This window comes from Pelophylax lessonae, assembly GCF_965119305.1.
Source record: "Pelophylax lessonae genome assembly, chromosome: 10".
NCBI lineage: Eukaryota > Metazoa > Chordata > Amphibia > Anura > Ranidae > Pelophylax > Pelophylax lessonae.
The window spans coordinates 182,423,017-182,444,452 of NC_138777.1; the positions used below are offsets into that span (position 1 = coordinate 182,423,017).

The 21,436-nt window shown below is 42.8% G+C and overlaps 1 protein-coding gene across 2 annotated transcripts in view; it reads left to right on the forward strand.

Annotated features, from left to right (window-relative positions):
* The window catches only part of GNAO1 (G protein subunit alpha o1), a 414,541-nt gene that overhangs the window by 196,717 nt on the left and 196,388 nt on the right, over positions 1-21,436 (forward strand). The window lies entirely within an intron of this gene.

The following is a 21,436-nucleotide window of genomic DNA, read 5'->3' on the forward strand; positions in this document are numbered from 1 at the left end:
AAGCTGGTCTGCGGATCAGGCTTCCAAAAAGGCTCTGTCTGACCTTCCCTTATGGGGGAGAGGTGGTTTGGATCCTCCCTGGATGAGTTGATCAAAGGCCTTACGGGTGGGAAGAGTACTCTCCTCCCTCAGTCCTCTAAGGGCAAGGCACCACGTGCTAGACAGGGGCCACCTTTTACTGCTCATAGGCAGCTTTTTCATACCTCCGGGCCGCAAGAAAAAGGAAAGACATTCAGGTCTTCTGGGAATTCCAAGAAGACGTGGTCAGGCAAACCGAAGACAGGTCAATGTGGATCTGCAGACAAATCTTTGTCTGCCTGAAGGGGCGTCCTCCATTGATTCTGGGGTAGGGGGACGTCTTTGCTTATGTTTACTGTGCCCAGGAAGGAAAGCAAAAAGCATCCAATCCTGGACCTCAAGGATTTGAACCGCTTTGTGCGGGTACAGAAGTTTTGAATGGAGTCCATTCGCACGGTAGTGGCGTCCCTACACCAGGGAGACTTTTTGGCCTCCATAGACCATGGCTTCGGTGTTGGCATTACTGCGCCTATGGGGGATTTCGGTACTGGGGTACCTGGACGATCTCCTATTGAGGGGGGACTTACTCAGCCCTGTTGGAGAACTTGACTGTCACTGTCCAAACTCTGGAAGAGTTTGGTTGAAACATCAATTTCACAAAATCTGCCCTGATACCGTCGATGAGACTGGATTATCTGGGCCTGACTTTGGACTCCGCTTTGGTGAGGGTCTTTCTTCCCCCAGACAAGTTGCAAAAATTGCAGGGAGCGATCCGGTTGCTGTTAGCAAACGATCTGTCCTCTCTGTAGACTTGCGTCTGATGGTATCAACCTTCGAGGTGGTTCCGTTTGCTAAGATCCACACAAGATCCTTCCAAAAGGAGATTATCGTAAAACGGAACAAGGATTCAAAATCCTAGGATGCTTTAATTCAGTTGAGTCACAACACAAAGATTGCTCTTCTGTGGTGGCTTCACTCGGCACTTTGCCAAGGCAAGTCTTTCCTGCCATTGTATTGGACGGGGGTTACCACGGACGCCAACCTCTCAGGCTGGGGAGGAGTGCTGGGGAAACTCTGGACGACTTGTCTGCAAGGTTGCCCTGTCCAGATTAATTTGCACAGTGCCACGGCTTTGGCGTATATCAATCATCAATGGGGCACCAAGAGTGTCTTGGCAGCCCGGGAGGTGACCGAGATTCTGGATTGGGCGGAAAAGTCTGTCCTGGCTCTTTCTGCGGTGCACATCCCAGGGGTGGAGAACTGGCAGGTGGATTACCTGAGTCATCAGGTGTTGGATCAGGGAGGTGTTGGTCCCTGCAACCGGAGGTGTTTCACCTCCTGTGTGTTCCGGTGGGGGAAAACCGTTCACCTTATCTTGCCGTTCACCTTATCTGGTGGTCCACAGAGATAAAGTAGTACTTCGACCTAATCAGTCGTTTCTTTCTAAGGTGGTTTCTGATTTCCATTTGAATGAAGACATTGTGCTGCCTTCACTTTGTCCTAAGCCCAAGCATCCAAAGGAAATTGCTTTGCATTCTTTGGATGTGGTTCGGGCAATTAGAGTTTACCTGGTGGCTACTGAATCTTTCAGGAAATCAGACTTTGTCCTTACCGAAGGACCTAGAAAAGGATTGACTGCGTCTGCTGCGACCATATCCAGATGGATCAGGCTGACGGTGGTTCAGGCTTATCCACTGAAGGGTCAGGTTCCTCCTTTTCCGGTGAAGGCTCATTCTACTAGAGGGCTGAGTGCCTCTTGGGCTTTTCACCATCAGGCGTCAGTGATGCAAGTCTGCAAGGCGGCAACTTGGTCGTCAGAGCACACGTTTACAAAATTGTTCATGGTAGATGTGTTGGCATCTTCGGATGCCTCTTTTGGCCGCAAGGTTTTGCAGGCTGCTGTTTTAAAGAGTTTTTTTTATATTTCTCTTTGAGGGAGTATGTTTTTTCTAGGTGAGCTCCAGTTGTTCCTGGTTGAGCTCCTTGCTACCTGGTTGGCTACGTTTAGCCTTTGGGAAATTACATTCTTCTTTGCAGTTTTTCCCACCCCTCATGAAAATACTGCTTTGGGACGTCCCAGTGGCTAAGAAGATATGAAACTGCGTCTGTCAATGAACGATAGAGAACTGGATTTTTGACTTTCCGTAAAATCCTTTTCTCTGAAATTCATTGACAGACGCAGCACCCGCCCCTCTAATTATGATTGGAATGGGGTTGTCTTCTAAACACTGCTTTCAACTAAACTAAGGGCTGTAGCAGTGTGTGGGGTTATGCCTGCAGGGACAGCCCCATAGGTGTGGTGAAAGCTTTTTCCTTCCTAGTGTCCTATTCCTGATGGAAGGATTATAACCCAACAGCTAAGAAGATATGAAGCTGTGTCTGTCAATGAACTTCAGAGAAAAGGATTTTACAGTAAGTCAAAAATCCAGGTTTATGTCTTAATGCAGTCTATACATTAAGATAAAAAGCCTTCTGCGTGCAGCAACCCCCTAATACTTACCTGAGCTCCCTCTCGATCCAGTGATGTCCATGAACACCTTGGCTATCCGGGACTCTCCCTTCTGATTGATGAGACACAGCAGCGGCGCTATTGGCTCCCATTGCTTTCAATCAAAATAATGGAGATAAAGCGGGCAGGGCCGAACCACGTCTGTGTCTGAATGGACAGGGGGAACTGTGGCTTGTCTCGGGTGCCCCCATAGCAAGCTGCTTGCTGTGGGGGCATTCAACAGGAGGAAGGGGCCAGGAGCTCCAGCCAGGGACCTGAGAAGAGGAAGGTCTGGGCTGCCCTTTGCAAAACCATTACACAGAGCAGGCAAGTATGACATGTTTTAATTGAAAAAAATGAGACTTTATAATCACTTTAATGTAAAGCATTCAGGTAAACTACCTTTTCATGGCAGTCCTGTCACAGGACAAGTTTGCTTCTTCATTATTCTCCTATGCCCTCTCTCTGGGAGGGCCCTTCTTGCAGCATCCACATCTCTTGTTGGTGATGTGGGCACTGCCTGTTGGCCTCTGAAGTTATCCATCTGGTTTCCCACAGGGTTCTCTAGGCTTAAAAGACCGACACTAATACTGGTAACGAGAATGGAGGAAACCAGCAAGAAATTGCGGGTGTCCACCACTGGAAATAGACACCTCTGTGTCCTGCAGTGATATGGAAGGTTGATGGGAGGAATCATGGAGTACACCGGAGGACCAGAAATCCGGCACACCCAAAAGTGTCAGTTTTTGAGGAGAATTCTGGGACAAATTCTCTGCATTAGAGGGGCATTCTGAAGAGGTATTTACTTTTGTCCTTGCAGAAGCTTTTATGGAAAGCTATATTTACCAAACGAGTCATTTTAAATCGACTCCCCACTCCATTTTTTTTATTTTACCTCTGCTTACCGGGAGGGGGGATCTGCACATTTCATCATTCCCATCCAGCGGATCCAGCGTTGTCATACTGAAATTTCTCATATTTTTTTCTGCAGCTGTTATGACTGCATTATTTTATAGGCTGACCCTGCCTGGAAATCTATTTTTCAGCCTTTAACAAACCAGGCTGTTCAGCAAAAGTGTCAGTTTGAGGGTTGAAACAAACCATTTAATTTGCTGTAACTGCTTAAAGTGTTAGCTATAGTTCAGCTGTATTTGTTAGTCAAGTCCATCTAAATCTGTTGGTGCATCTAACATTGTCTCCTCAAACTGACAATGCTTCTGTCCAAAGATGTCTCTGTTGCTCCTCCATTGACGGTAGAGACACCCTACAACAAAGTGTTACTGGTAGGATCAACAGGTGAAAATAAGGGGGGGAAAAGCCTAAAAAGAAAACCAATACAGCCACCACATTTAAAGAATGGTAAGCTACAATATATTACTTTTTTTTTTTTTTTTTTTTGCTTTTTAAGGTTTGATTTTTTTGTTTTAGGGCATAGATCAGGTGTTAAATTATGGTTAGGATGAAAGAAGGGATGAGTGTTAAAAATATCACTTTTACAGGGGATGTGAGTGATTAGGGGGGTTTAGTTCTGTTCTAGGCACCGAAAATCCAATGCCCAGTTGGTCGGCAGTGTGATGTAGGTGGCCATACCATATACTGGAAGATAAGAACAGCGCCACTCTAAGTGCAGTAAAACCAATACTTTATTTGACATATAATAATGCTGGGTACTCACAAGATAAAACGTTTAAAAAGCATGGTAAACGTATGTAGAAAGATCCATTAATCCAGTGCCTGGGCAAGGAGGGGCTGATGTGCTCCAAATAGATCCGTCCGACTGCGGGAGTGAGCAGTATCCGGACCTCGAGGACACCTGCAACGCCTCCGGCGGCGGACTTCCGGGTTGGGCGTAGAGCGTGGGCGTGATGACGTAGGCGACGCGTTGTCGGAGCATGCGCTCCTTCCTCAGGCCTATGAACCCGCCATCTTGGAGAAGGGCATTATATAGGGGAGGAATGCTCGACTGCCGCAGGGTCCTAAGAGGAGTCCTGTGCGGCAAATACCCACACTGAGGACACATGGACGGCAGTTCTAACCTAAGAGCTAAGCGGATATGGTAGAATGTATGCACACAGGGTATACATCAATAGATAAACGTGGTCATATAATACAAACTATAGAATTTACTAAAAGAAGGAAATAGACATGATGAATAAAAACCTAATAGTAGGAAATATTGTATCTGGTACCGATCCTGATGGTAGCAACAAATAATAATTAATAATGAAATATAAATATAATGATAAATAAAAAAAAAAAAAAAAAAAAAAAAAAAAAAAAAAAATTATATAATTATGAAATAATAATAATTAAATGAAAATTAAAAAATTAAATGAAAAAATACTAATTAATAAAAATGAAATAAATAAAATAAACAAACAAACTAAATGAAACCTGATGGAATAACTTTGAATGGATGGAGCTAGTGACAATTTAGATAAAAAGAAGGGGAGTAGTAGACTATAGCATACACTCTCGCAACCTACTTTTAGATGTGAAGAAGGGGAACTGTGTGCACATGCAAACAGTGTCGCAACCTTCATTCACTCTCAAGTTTAAAATACCAACTGGACTTGTATAAAGGACTTTATACAAGTCCAGTTGGTATTTTAAACTTGAGAGTGAATGAAGGTTGCGACACTGTTTGCATGTGCACACAGTTCCCCTTCTTCACATCTAAAAGTAGGTTGCGAGAGTGTATGCTATAGTCTACTACTCCCCTTCTTTTTATCTAAATTGTCACTAGCTCCATCCATTCAAAGTTATTCCATCAGGTTTCATTTAGTTTGTTTGTTTATTTTATTTATTTCATTTTTATTAATTAGTATTTTTTCATTTAATTTTTTAATTTTCATTTAATTATTATTATTTCATAATTATATAATTTTTTTTTTTTTTTTTTTTTTTTTTTTTTATTTATCATTATATTTATATTTCATTATTAATTATTATTTGTTGCTACCATCAGGATCGGTACCAGATACAATATTTCCTACTATTAGGTTTTTATTCATCATGTCTATTTCCTTCTTTTAGTAAATTCTATAGTTTGTATTATATGACCACGTTTATCTATTGATGTATACCCTGTGTGCATACATTCTACCATATCCGCTTAGCTCTTAGGTTAGAACTGCCGTCCATGTGTCCTCAGTGTGGGTATTTGCCGCACAGGACTCCTCTTAGGACCCTGCGGCAGTCGAGCATTCCTCCCCTATATAATGCCCTTCTCCAAGATGGCGGGTTCATAGGCCTGAGGAAGGAGCGCATGCTCCGACAACGCGTCGCCTACGTCATCACGCCCACGCTCTACGCCCAACCCGGAAGTCCGCCGCCGGAGGCGTTGCAGGTGTCCTCGAGGTCCGGATACTGCTCACTCCCGCAGTCGGACGGATCTATTTGGAGCACATCAGCCCCTCCTTGCCCAGGCACTGGATTAATGGATCTTTCTACATACGTTTACCATGCTTTTTAAACGTTTTATCTTGTGAGTACCCAGCATTATTATATGTCAAATAAAGTATTGGTTTTACTGCACTTAGAGTGGCGCTGTTCTTATCTTCCAGTATATTGCAAGTTCCTTCTCGTCTTGAGAATCAGCAGCCTTCTGGAGTGCACAGACCGGTGCTTTTTATGGACTTTTTGGACTTTGCCACACAACATCCAGGTCCGTGCATCTTCCCATTAATATTTTCCTAGGAGGTTATTGAGGTTCATTTTTGAGTCCTGTTGCGCCAGTTTTTTATGTTTGTTGGCCATACCATATACAATTTTCTGTACAATTTTCTTGAAATTTACCTTCAACTATGTAGTACAAAGGCCTGCCTAATTGGATACAAGTGAAAGTGTTGTTTAACTTTGACCTCCTATTATGTGGTTTGTGGTAAATCTAACAGAAAATTGTACAAGATAACTGAACATGTATGGCCAGCCTTAAGCCCCGTACACACGTACCGATTGTTCGTGTGCAGTCTTTAGCACTTTTCAGCCGACAGGACAGCAGCGGACAAAAGACGGCCGATCGTTCGGCCGACATTCGGTACGTGTGTACGGGGCTTTAGTTTAAAAAAAAAAAAGCAAAAACACGATAACTACCTTTGTCACGTCTCTGCACCCAACCTTCTCATTGGATATTCATGCAGCAGGAGCACACATGACATGTGACACAGGAAGATATAGGGCTGGATAGAAAAACATCCTGGTTCTCTTTTGGGATATTGAGTTTGGCAGTTCTGGCTGAAGAGAATTACAGTTCACATGCATGCTTCTATCAATTTTCCTGGACTTCTGCTTTAATCAGCTGAAAATAAAATAGATGGCTTTGAGAATGTTGTTGGACGGTTTTCTAACCCAACTGATGTCTGGGCAGTCGCTTCTGATGTGTAATTTTTAGCGCATTGGCAGAAGATTACTGAACAACTTCATTGGAACAATTTGAATTATGTTCAAATTTCACTTTGTACCTGGGAATATTTTGTTCCAGCAAACCTAGATTGGTAGTCGGATGTCTTTTTTAACATTTTTTAATTATTTTTTATTTAGCATCTTAAAATGAAAAGAATAAGGGCTCTTTCGCACTGACGGACCGATTGGGTTTGCCTGTCAGTTTTTCAGGCGGACTCAATTTGACCATCAATTGCTCTCGATGGAGTGGCAGATGTCAATGGACGTGTCCGCCGACATCTGATCCAACCCTGTTTGCTAAAAACAGACAGATGGGGATCTGTTCCCGATTCGTTTGGTCGATCGGATCAGTTGACAGTCGGATTGAAACGAACAGATGGCTTGTTTCTCTCTGGCAGCCCATAGAGGACAGCAGGCTGTGTCCATGTCCGCTCTGAATCAGCTGAGCGGACACGGACCAGTCATCCGCCTGCTCAGCGGGGATTAGCAGAGAGTTCCCCTGCAATGCGGTGGATCCGCTGGCGGACTTGGTCAGTGTGAAAGAGACCTAGGAGATATCATTTTCAGTTTTTATAGGTGAACGTGTTAGGAGGTAAAGTTACTTACATTGGCTACTAGTCTTCCCCCTAAAGTTACATGAATATATCTTCAGGTACATCACCAAACGCCACAGAAGCTTAAAACCTTTTGCATTTCATTGTGTAAAGCTGGTTACATAGATAACATTTTGCTTCGTGGGTGGCTCTTTCTGCACCCTCTCGCCCGAGATCCTATGAAAAATCGCAGAAGCTGGGTAGAAAATTTTCAGGCAAACAGCGACTGCGTCCAATCAGATGTAGCTGCTCTTTGGATATTCTGACAGCTGCCATATGTCAGCATACAATAGCCGCAGTGTGAAAACTCGTTGACCATCTTCGCTGTATAGTGCGGATGAAGAAATCTGATATTTTTTTTTTTTGGAAATTCACTCTCGAAACAACATGGACTATTTGTAATCCCTATGCTGCTAGCATTAGTAAATAGATAGGAAAGCATATCATATTTACTTGTTTTAAACTTTATTTACATTTCTAAAGTTATTTCCTGGTTTCCAGGCCTAGGCAAGTGATGTCACTCACCCCAGGAGTCTTCAGGAGAGGAGGGAAGGTTCTCAGCTCAGTCTATGACTGAGCTAAACATATATATGGATTCCAGGAAGTAAATGATACACAAATCATCTACCCTTACTCAAGATGGCCATTGTCCGAAATGGGTGTTTTTCAATGTGATTTCTCAGCAAAATAAAGCATGGAGACATGGATGGATGGAGGAGATTGCTTTGAATAATAAAAATGAACAAATTAGCATTATTTGTTTGTGGTGCTCAAATGAGGTGCAGTTTCAATTTAATAGACAACTAGCATTACGCTAGACAGACTGAGCAAAGGCCTGCCAGTGTGTGAGAAGGGTGAACGTAGCTGGCTGTCCATACAGTCCCATTAGCTGCTATATTCTCATGCAGTGCCAGCTTTACAGAACAATTAAGCCTGGCATTTCAGCATCTGTCTTCCCATCGGCAATAGCTATATCAGCATGTCGGGGGAAACCCCAATGCCTAAATGCTTCCTTCCCCTTCTCAAGCAGACATTTTTAAGCCCCAGGAACATGACTTGCATGCGTTGTGGGAGACTGATGCAGCTACCACAGGTAGGCCACGGGAACATTTTGCACTTTCTGTTTATTGATATTTATATTTTAAAGTTGTTCTACTGGTAAAGGAATAGTCATTTGTTTATTTCTATTGGTATTTTGTTAAAATTAAGTCAATTCAAATTTAAACAGAACATTTTTTCTTCCTCTAGCTGTTGCTTAACTATATATCTTTCAGCTACTTATATAGTCAGATGCAGGTTACATAATAATGGCTGGTAGGTTTTTCGTAGGGATCAACCGGTTATCGGCAAAGTCGATATATCGAGGGCCGATATATTGGAATCGACCTTTTGATTTACTGATATTGCCGATTTTTCATGTGCATGTACCGGGGTGATGCCTCTAGCTGCAGGCGGTGTCCATAGCCAAAGGTCGACTGTCTTGTAATGACAACCGATGCGGCGGAGACGCCGCTCGGCTGTCATTCCAAGGAGCGGGAGGGGACTCAACCCCCCCATCCCGCCACCTTCCGCGGCTCGCCCGGGTCTCCTGTCCCACCAGGAGACCCGGGCATCCTACCTTTACCGCCACCGTCTGACCGGGTCTCCATTTCTTTGAATTCGGCGTCGCCAAGTACCCGGAAGTGATGTCATAACATGACATCTCTTCTGGGTACTGGCGGCGCCGAATTCAAAAACTTACAGCATTCAAAACAGCCAAACTTGGCGTTTTGAATTTCTTTAAGTGCAGAGGAGGGGTTTGGGGTCTCATAGACCCCCAGATCCCTCTACCACGTACCTGTAGACATTAAAAAAAAAAAAAAAAAATGTAATGTTCGAAAATAACGGCCGATACCGATATCCTATGACCAAAAAAATCTGTATCGGCGGTAAAAAACGATATTGGTGGATCACTAGTTTTTAGATCTAGCTCATAATTCTGGGTGAGATTTGTTCAGGCCTGGCTTACATGCAGCAAAAAAAAAAAAAAAAAGAAAAAAAGCCAGACATTGTCTGCTGGATCATGGGTGGGATCTATTAACACCTGAAATATATTGAATATACAGGTTAACTGTAAAAGTACATTCATTAAAATATTGAAACAATGCAAACTGTGCAAAACCTAATGAGCTGTGAAAACAAAAAGAACATATCCCTTATAATAATAAACCATAAACTACATGTGTTGCACTATAACATAAATTGATCAGTGCTTATATTAAAAGCATAAAGAAGCAAATATATTTAGTTACATTTATAATACCACTATATCCACAAAAACATCAGTAAAAGACAGATAATGTCCTTCAAAGTGAAAATAAAATGAATAACCAAAAAGAATAATATAATTAATTAGAGTCCCCTTTAAACATGCCAAAGACAGGTAAACTTCTTCCTTCTTTATATAAAATGTTCCAAGTGTAACCAGTGTCCACCGTCGCCAAAAGTGCTAGTAAGATTGAAGGTTACCAGATAAACCTGACCCCCTTATTCAGAGTGGTTAGTTTACGCTCAACCAGGATATACCAATCGTTCATAGCATCTCCCCTCACTGGTCTCTGGGATACCCATCTGGATTTCCATCAAACACGCTGTTTGTGTCTCCCTGAATATCAGCATTCATGCTGATTGAGCGTACACTGACCACTCTGAATAAGGGGGTCATCCTTATTTGGTAAGCCTTACATCTTACTAGCACTTTTGGTGACTGCGGACACTGGTTACACTTGGGACATTTTTATATGAAAAAGGAAGAGGTTTACCTGTCTTTGGCATGTTTTTAAAGGGGACTCTCTTCAATTTATTATATTTTTCTTTTTGGTTTTGGGCTATTAAAAATGTATTCTCATTTTAATGGACATTATCCGCTTTCTATCAATGTTTTTGTGGCTCTAGTGGTATTACAAATTTAGTTGAATATTTTCGCTTTTTTTCACTGATCAATTTATGCCTTTTAAAATAATCACAATTCAATTTAATGTTTTAGTGCAACATGGGTCATTTAATTCTAAAGAAATAAATCTTGTTTCAAACAACATGACTTTGTCGTGTTACATTAATCTTTGCTGTAAGCAAGCTGTTCTTGACTGTTGTTATGAATGTTGGGTGTTGGTCTACATTAGGCAACTTCCCTTGGGAGCAGGTTTAGCAGAACAAAGGCTAAAGTACTCAGAATCAGGAGTCTGCAGTTCTGTAAACAGGACTTCTCTTCTGTAAAGGCATTATATTGATCTTTTTCAAAGGCTACTGTGATAAGTGCACTATGACCATGTCCCCTATTCTCCCTTGACTCCCACAGTATTAATGTACAAAGTGTTTACGGGCTAAGTTCGCCTTTTCCAGAAAATAGTCTATGCAGTGAAGGGGCCCCAGTAGATATAAAAGCTGTATAGCTTTGAAAATTGATCATTAATTTTATTGTCATACCTGTAGGTCATTTGGCCCCTTCTAGGAGCCTTGACAAAAAACTCCCTGTTGAAGCCTCCTTTATTAAATGGAGCAATTGGTTCACAGTGGATAGCGTGCACCTTACAGGCATAGTCAAATGTTATGCTGGGAATGTGTTGCATACAAATAATGAATAGTCATTCAGAATTCCCAAAAGATATACTGCTGAGGTTTTAGATGCAGTAAATTGTAGACCTTTTGGGTTGCTTGTATCAGAGATCTGTAATGGTTCTGGTGCAAGCAAGTCCAGAACAATTTCACAGGGTCAGCTGAAAGTCTACACCAGGGTCAGGTGGCTGTAGGGGGAAAATTCCAATTTATGTATTTGCTTTAGGGTGTAGTGAGGGCACGGTAGGAACCTAAATTGTACAAATTGGTTCCCTCTTTTTTGTAATATTGGCAAAACTGGTTACAGTTACTTCATCCTACAGACCCCAAACCTGGAGCATTATGGAAGATGTGCAGAATACAAATTGTGTACCTGCTCTAGGTTATGGTAGAGGCAATGTAGCAATCTAAACTATAAAAATTGGTTACAGATTTGGAAGAACTACTAGTTAGTTACTTGGTCCCAAAGATCAGCTTGGAGTGTCAGTAGGTACCGGGATCATTTTTAAAAAACCTTTTGGAAAAGCTGCAAAAAAATAGATATATTGGTGGTCAGCATCTTTGAGTAGCACAGACATGGTCAAAGTAACAGGACAAAGATCATAAAGGTATAATTTGTTAAAATGGTGTGTATACTTTAGATAAATCATGGTATTATATGTTGTGAAATCTTCAGTATAGACAATTTGATATTAGGCATCTTTCCTTTGATAAAAGGACAGACTTTTGTAGCAGGAATATCAATATAAAACATAGACTTCTAGCACTTGTCTATAGTCATCAGATAGTGGAAAGAGCATCTGGGTTAGCATATAAAGAGTTTTGGATGCCTAATTTATTTCCATTGTGTCCTCCATGCTAGGGTTGAAAGGATGAAACAGAAGGTGGCAATAGCATTAGATCAGATTTCATTCACCTTACATCCTCTCCATTTTGTTGTCAGATGGTCTTTGAGATACCCAGCTGCAACTGGTAATGAGGTGTCATTTTGATAAGCAAGCCAAGATCAGGGTATTGCTTTGTATATCTGAAGTTGCTTTACAATTCCGAACCTTTTTCTTGTTTTGGACAACTCGATGTCATCAGTATTCCGAACAGTGTCACATGCTTTGTATCTCTAGTGTATTTTTAGTGGTCTGGAAGCCAAAGTATATACTTATTTTGTGTTTCAGAGACATAGCATTACAATGTTTTTTCTTTTTTTTTTATATATCACAGTTATCTTAATATGTAACACATAATGAAATAAAAACCTCAAAAATGGTATGTATAGTTGCAGTTCTAGAAATGGCAGAAATGTGATAAGGTGCCTCTAGTAGTATGATGTCTTCATCCTGTTATATCATACATAAAAACAGAATAGTTGCCATTGGAACTTTAAATGATACATCTACTCCTGAAGAAGTGAAATTGTGTTCATGAAACGCGTCGAGTTACAAGATGCATCACTCTTTCAAACTAAAAATGACTTTGGTTATGTGAAGCATGCATTGGAAAATCCGCTTGATGCATATTTTACACTGACATATATGCCTTAATACTGCAGTTTTGAGAGAGTGAATCACTAATGCTTCCCAAAGCTGAATTCACCTTGCCACATGGGGTTTTTAACAATCGTACGTTTTCATAGGCTGCCATTGCCATCAACGGGCAATCTTTCATCAATGCATCAAAAAGCGGACAACACACATCAACACATCCCACAATTATGAACTACCGTGTTTCCCCGAAAATAAGACCGGGTCTTCTATTCATTTTGGCTACAAAAAACATACTAGGGCTTATTTTCAGGGGGTGTCTTATTTATTTATGGTATGTAAAAAGACAATCTTAAAGGGATTGTAACCTTAAAATAAATAAATATCCTGATCCTTTACAACATGATAGACAGCACAGTGCTTGTGTTGTGTCATTTAGTCCTCTTTATGTTCTAAAAAACCTGGAATAAAATAAAATTAAAAAAAAAAAGTTCTCTCCCCCTCTCTCCCTGTCTGCTCAGGAGACAGCATTATGACATTCTGTAATCCCAAAAACAAACCTTGGATAAAGTCATTGTAAAAATATGTAATCAATTTTGTAAAAAGATTATATAACGTGCAGTGTGTCTCCTTTTGTAACTTTATTGTCGAAAATACCTTACTTACAGCGCTGCTGGGCACTCACGTGATTCTCCAGAGCTCTACTTTCCCTCTCCGAATACTGCAGAGTGAGGGGCTGAGATCAAGGATTTTACTAGGGCTTATTTTCGGGGTAGGGCTTATATTGCAGCCATCCCTGAAAATCACGCTAGGTCTTATTTTTGGGGTAGGGTTTATTTTCAGGGAAACGGGGTAGTTGCGTTTGAAACCTTATTGACACTAAGGATGTTCTGCACACTGTGTACGTCTTAAAGCGGAGTTCCGGGCACAAAAAAGATTTTTTTTTTTGTGCCCCTCCGCTAGGTATGCCGCAACTGAAAAGGAATTGGATAGTTATTTTTTTTTTTTTTTTGTTTACTCACCTTTTTATTGACGATCGTAAATTCTCACCTATGACAGCTTCCTCCTCCAGCGCCGAGGCTCACCCCGTCACTTCCTGCCTCGCGATGATTCCTGGGAGCTAAACGTCATAGCTCCCAGGAATCAATGCGCCGCACCGGCCCCACTCGTCATTTCCTGGCATGCCCAGAAGCTGTTTAGGAATGCGGCGCCGCGCCGGAAGTGACGAGAGGGGCCGGTGCAGTGCATTCTGGGACACGAAGACGCGGAAGAAGACAGAGAAGAGGACCGCGCTGGCTTCAGCTGCCCACAACCGAGATGGAAACGCTGTGGAAGAAAATTTCTAAGTAAGTATTTCTTCCAAAAGGTAAGTGCGAACCGGGACAGATCAGAGGCTAGCCATTGTGGAATGTGCTAGCCCTGACTGTCCCGGGGGTATGTTCAACAAAAAAACGTTTCTCTGCCCGGAACTCCGCTTTAAATGCAAGCAGTGTAAGTACCTAAATGTGACCTGGTATCAGCCTCTTTGAGTCTCTGTACAGTAGGGTGGGAGTGTGAGAAGAAGCAGTAAAAGGAGCCTGGAGTTCATGTGCTGATGAAGCATGCTGATAGTAGGAGAAATCAATGAGGGATACAGAGATGAACTCACTGTGCTGCTTCTCTTTTAATTGTCCAATACTAGGCTAGGGCAGATCCAGGACAACCTGGGCTTAGAGGAAGTGAAATGAATGATGCTCAAGTCATCTAAAAAAGTACTGCAAGGGAAATGTCCAGATTGAAAGTGAGTATGGTAGCATGACCTGTTTTAATTATCTTTTTTATGGGCATTTCATTTGTTTTTGGCTGGAGTTTTGCTTCAGTAACTGGTACACTAGGGCATGGCTTTGGTTGTCTTGCCATAAAAATGTATACACACTTTGTGTGTATCAACTCATATTTACATGCCTAGGATACACAGCTGCTGCATATAGCCAATGGAAGAACAATTCCAGGGTCCAATCTTCATAGGAGGAGCAATTTAGAGTGAAAAAACATGATCCAATCTTCATGAGTGAAAAAACATGATCCAATCTTCATAAGATGAAGTAACATGGTCCAAATTTCATAGAAACAACAACTTGGGGTAAACAAACATATTCCAATTTGAAAAAGAACAATTTGGGATTTACAAACATGCTCCAATTTTCAGTGGAAGAACAATCAAGGATAAACAAGTATGATTCCATCTTCATAAGAACAACTTGGCGTGAACAAACCTGGTCAAGTCTTCATAAGAGGAGCACTTTGGAGAGTATAAAACATAATCCAGTTATCCTAAGAACAACTTGGGATTACCCAACATGGTCTAACTTTCAATAGAAGAACATTTTAGGGTAAACAAACATGATCCATTTTTCATAAAATCAACTTGGGGTTAACAAACCTGGTTACATTTTTAATGGAAGAACAAATATGGTCCAATCTTCATAAGAGGAATAATTTAGAGTAAACAAAAATGGTCCAATTTTCACAACAACTTGGAATTAACAAACCTGGTTCAATTTCAATGGAAGAACAATTTAGGGTGAACAAACATGGTCCAATCCTTATAGAAGGTGCAACTTAGAGTGAGCAAACCTGATCAAGTCCTTCTAAAACTAAAAACTTACTTTGAACAAACATGGTCCAGTCTTCATAACAAGTGCTTCTAATGTGGCGATCAATGCAGGGAAAGGGACCTGCTTGCGCTTCCCTATGAGGTGATGACAAGCAATTCTGCAAGCAAACACTGAGTTTTTTTAATTTGTTGATGGAATAACTGGGGCTCAGATGAAGAGCGGATTACAGCAGCTTTTAGTATGTTGTACTTTCTGTGATGGGCAGAAATCTCACCATTGGTACTCTGTCTGTCCACAATAGCCAAGCTAACACAAGCGTTATTAAATTGTTATAACTGGCTTAAATTACCTCAAGTACAAATAAACTAACTAAATGAGATTTAATTTTGCTTGATCAATCACTGTGTATCAGATATCATATCCTATCATATCACCTTATTTCATACTTTGTTGCATCTCAGTGGTACTGATCTTCTGCATTCACTATCTGTTTACTTACATGCCCTCCATTAATGACTGCATGGCATGTCTTTTTGGGTTTCCTGATAACAGCAATGGACCCTGCCTACATAGTGTGTATTGAAATGTTCACCTGTATTCTCCTTTTGGAATCCCATTTGGCAAGGGGATAATACAGAAGCACGATTTGGAGATAGACAATGATATCATCCTGTAATGGTGCCTGAGTAATTCATGGCAGGATCACCAGGTATTGCCTTAATTACAGATGGGGATTTAAACATATTGAACATAATTTTTGAAACTACATTAACATGTTAAAACTTATATGGAATTTTAGTGATGAGTTTTCTTATACTTTAAATGGTATCTGTCAGGACAGAAATATGGGAACGGGCATTTCGGATTTGTTTTCGACTTGAAGTCTCCGGTTCTGTATTATTTTATATGTGCCCAGGGCCAGACTGGCCTAAAAGAATACCAGTAAATTCCCGGTAGGCTGGCAAGTCCCTCTGCCCTGGGGCTGCTTCAAAGGCAGTGGCACCCGCAAGAAAAAAAAAATGGCTGCGGCCGGCCCGACATGTCAATTGAGCATTCCCTGCTGCCGCTTGAGAAAGCCCGTACACGCTCTGCGATTCTCAGGCAGACCGCGCATGCGCAGTAACGTGATGGACCCGGGCGGTGCCATTTTTAAATGTAAGGCGCCTTGCCGATCGCTAAGTAAGACCCCTCCGCAGCCCCTGCATCTTCTGTACCATGCCCGCAGCCTCTGCCTCTCCTGTACCTTGTCCGCAGCCCCTGCATCTCCTGTACCTTGCCCGCAGCCTCGGCATCTCCTGTACCTTGCCCGCAGCCTCGGCATCTCCTGTACCTTGCCCGCAGCCTCGGCATCTCCTGTACCTTGCCCACAGCCTCGGCATCTCCTGTACCTTGCCCGCAGCCTCGGCATCTCCTGTACCTTGCCCGCAGCCTCGGCATCTCCTGTACCTTGCCCGCAGCCTCGGCATCTCCTGTACCTTGCCTGCAGCCTCGGCATCTCCTGTACCTTGCCCGCAGCCTCGGCATCTCCTGTACCTTGCCCGCAGCCTCGGCATCTCCTGTACCTTGCCCGCAGCCTCGGCATCTCCTGTACCTTGCCCGCAGCCTCGGCATCTCCTGTACCTTGCCCGCAGCCTCGGCATCTCCTGTACCTTGCCCACAGCCTCGGCATCTCCTGTACCTTGCCCGCAGCCTCGGCATCTCCTGTACCTTGCCCGCAGCCTCGCCATCTCCTGCACCTTGCCCGCAGCCTCGGCATCTCCTGCACCTTGCCCGCAGCCTCGGCATCTCCTGCACCTTGCCCGCAGCCTCGGCATCTCCTGCACCTTGCCCGCAGCCTCGGCATCTCCTGTACCTTGCCCGCAGCCTCGGCATCTCCTGTACCTTGCCCGCAGCCTCGGCATCTCCTGTACCTTGCCCGCAGCCTCTGACACCTCCTGCACCACGGCCGCAGCCTCTGACACCTCCTGCACCACGGCCGCAGCCTCTGACACCTCCTGCACCACGGCCGCAGCCTCTGACACCTCCTGCACCACGGCCGCAGCCTCTGACACCTCCTGCACCACGGCCGCAGCCTCTGACACCTCCTGCACCACGGCCGCAGCCTCTGACACCTCCTGCACCACGGCCGCAGCCTCTGACACCTCCTGCACCACGGCCGCAGCCTCTGACACCTCCTGCACCACGGCCGCAGCCTCTGACACCTCCTGCACCACGGCCGCAGCCTCTGACACCTCCTGCACCACGGCCGCAGCCTCTGACACCTCCTGCACCACGGCCGCAGCCTCTGACACCTCCTGCACCACGGCCGCAGCCTCTGACACCTCCTGCACCACGGCCGCAGCCTCTGACACCTCCTGCACCACGGCCGCAGCCTCTGACACCTCCTGTACCACGGCCGCAGCCTCTGACACCTCCTGTACCACGGCCGCAGCCTCTGACATCTCCTGTACCATGGCCGCAGCCTCTGACATCTCCTGTACCATGGCCGCAGCCTATCTGTCATATCGATATATAATCCACTCTTCAAATGTGCTTTAAAGTGCATGGTTTTCCTTTTTATGAACAAGAAAATAATGACGTTATGGTGTTGGGCTGGTATAATAATGCTATGGGGCTGGTACTAAATTATTTCCAGGGCTGAATTTTATTCTCAGTCCAGCCGTGTCTGTGCTTCACTACTAGTGAGTCACTGACCTACTAGCATGGTCTTATAAAATGTTCCAACACCTTATAAGCACATGTTTGTTCTAGGTCAATGACTCACCAAGTAGTAGTAATGGAGGACTAGAAAGACAACCCTAGAACAAGCATTATCAAAAACAAGTCCACAATGACCGCTCTGTGTTTCTTGGTTGATTGGCTCTTTTCAAGCCAGCTTACAGAGAAATACTAATATAATATTTTTGACAGACCCATTTTACTAGTTCGTGCACAATGCCTCATCTATAAAACTTTGTGGGGCTGGACTCCTCAAATTTTCAATGAGCCTGTATTGATATGGGAATAGTCTACATACCGCATATAATAGTCTAAGATGTTTGTCAGAAGACCTCATAGAAATGCATACTCTAATAATTATTAAGTCTTTGACAGCTAATAAACTGTGTAATTGATGTTAAAATGGCATGGAACCCATTCTTGTGTTTTTGTTCACTTTATGCAAGAATGTCAGGAGCATGGAAGATGTTTTGAAGATTTTCTTCATTCATTAAGAGCATAATTTCTTAAACTCCTTCTTAGGACCACTATACCCAGATTACATTGCTTTATAAACTGCTGTTTATAAAAGGTTATAGCAATTTGTTTAAAATATTTTAAAGATGAACTCAAGGCAGATAAAAAAGACAAATTGAAGCAACAGTGTATTCATTAATATATCATTAGGGGTTAGTTTACATTGTTGCAAGGTATGTTAAAACAAATCTTAGGCACTGCATGTAGTTCAGTGCATTGACGTGCCATTACCTATATATGGCACCTCAATGTAGTAATGTAATGCACTTCCAACTCAAAGCATTTTTGCTTTGATGTGAGGCATCGAATGTTCAATCCAAAAAATTGGCTACCTTAAGTCAATGCATGTTAACACGTGACATAGCGTGTATTAACATTCAGTCATTAATGCAGCACAGGGGATATCTCTAAATGGGCCCCAGTGTTTTCTTTTATTTTGACACAACTAGAGTACCTGAATTTGAATGGATAGCCTCTTAATTCCCTAAATCGCACCAACCACACTGGGAGCAGAAGAGAGGAACTGGGAGCTAGTCAAGAGTGCTGGGTGCAAATGTGCTGACAAGGAACATGCTAAGGCCTCATGCACACAGGACATTTTTACAGCTGCTGTTTTTGGCTTCAGTCGTTTTTTTTTCTGCAGCCAGTAAACTCCCCAGAATGTTATTCTATCTGTCCATGCACAGATAGGCTTTTCTCTTTTTCTGTGTTTTGGCAGGGGCATTTTCTATCTGGAAAAACCCCTAAAACTAGTGGGTTTGAAGAGGAGTTGTTCAACTGTAAAAACTCTAACCCTGAAAAACTTGGGTATTCTACATATATGAGCATTTTTGAGCCATAAGCTTTTGTAGGGTTTAGATTTGTAAAAAATACAAATGTTAAAATGTTAAAATATGCTAAAACTTGCGTTTTTAAAGCTACTGTCATTGTTATAATGTCCAGTGTGCATGAGGCCTTAAAGAAAAAGATGTCAGAGAGATTACCCCATCCATCAACTCCCACCATTTTACAGTTTAAACAATAGGCAGGGAGTGGAAGGAGGGCACTGGTGTGGAGCTCCAAACATTTTATTAACTCATATATATGTATTTCTTGTGTGTATTTAGTGCGCTTCTGGAAGATTGGTCAAACATTCCCATAGACACACTCCTAAACCTTGTGGACAGCCTTCCCAGAAGAGTTGAAGCTGTTATAGCTGCAGAGGATGGGCCAACTCAATATTGAACCCTACGGACTAATACTGGGATGCCATTAAAGTGCATGTGTGTGTAAAGGCAGGCGTCCCCATACTTTTGGTAATATAGTGTATGTGTAGGAAATGTATGGACTCATTCAATAAAGTAGAGCGAAATGGAAAACACAAAATCCTATAATAACTATTTGAATGTATCTTCTAGGTGACTGTACACTACTACGTGACTAGGCATTGCTTTACCTTATCAAATAAACCTGTGCAGTGTAAATTATATGCAATTTTTGTTGGAAGATCAGGGTTTACTGAGCTTGAGGTTTACATGAGTCAGTGAGGCTGATGCACTAAGGGCTTATTAACACTGGCGGCCGCTGGTGAAAATCTATGATTCTTGCCGTCAGAGCTAGCTTCAATCCCACCAGCTGAGCGAAAACTTGTCTAAGATACTTTTTAATAATTTCCACCCATTGTGTCCAAACAGCCTGTGGCCTGTACAAATCAATGGCTGGCGCCACCACTGCATGTAACTGCTAATACCAGTGCTTATTTGTATATAGGGCTTCCGGCCAGTCCTGGACCAGGCAATTTGCACCCATGGTCGGCAGTTCTGGCCGCACCCAAATTAGACACGGCTTTCCTCCGGTTTTTCTGTGACGATAGCACAGATTACTGCTGCATCAGATGCAGAGTTTAGCTGCATTCGAATGTTGCCTGTTTGAATAAGCAAATGACTGTTGACTTTGAATATCCAATCATGTGCAGAGGTTTTTCAGACAATTTAAAGAGGTTGTAAACCTCGAAGAAAAAGAAAAAACGCAAAAAAAAACCCCTGTAAGACGAGGCATAATGAGCTAGTATGCATCGCATTACTAGCTCATTATGAAATACCTTAGAACGAAGCTGTCTCAGCATCACCCACACACTGCTGAGACAGCTGACATCTTTCCTGGTGTTTCTTCCGGGTTCGTGGATTCTGTTTTTTTGAGTGGCTGGAGCTGTGATGTCGTCCCTCCCATGCATGTGCGCGGGAGCCGCCCTTTACGGCACAGGCTCTGAAGGCCTAGCACGGTAAGCCAGACCTTCAGAGCCCATGCGCCAATGATGTCATCGGCTGCATGCACTCTGAAAATCTCCTAAACACTGGAAGTTTAGGAGATATTTACAGTACCTACAGGTAAGCCTTAGTATAGGCTTACCTGTAGGTACAATTAAAAAAAAAAGGACTTTACTTCCGCTTTAACAATTGATGTAAATTTTAGTGAAATTTAAGTAAAGAATCTCAACTGATTAATGGGCAGGAATGGTGCACCTACGTGTGAAGTTGAATGGTGGATACCTTTAAAGCAGGCCATAGATTATGCGATTTTCTTTCCTTTAACCACGGGTTGCAGGAAAGAAAATTTCTCATTCTCCTCGTCAGCACAGTCAGTGTAAGTGGGGGAATCCCTCCCAAAGAGCTAGTGGGTTCTCTCAGTGGGGGACGCAGGGAGATGTCCCTGCTGGGAGAACACAGTGATTACTGCTAGCGGCTTTAGCTGTGGGCGTTATTCGCGTGCTAAAAATCTGACATGCTGTTTGTACCCAAGTCCATCACTGGATTGACTTTGGTAGTCAGCCTGCGCATAGATAGATCAAATCTTGGCCGATCCCTGTTAAACTGGCTGAGATTTGATAATGGCTTACCAAGCAACAAGAGTCCTAGCATATTGACCTATATCATGAAATCACAACTCTGAAAATCAACTTGGATAGCATATTTAGGGGACTAAGTGTAGGATATCAAATTTGCAAGATGAGATAAATCTATTCAACACTATTACCTTGTCATCTTGCAAATT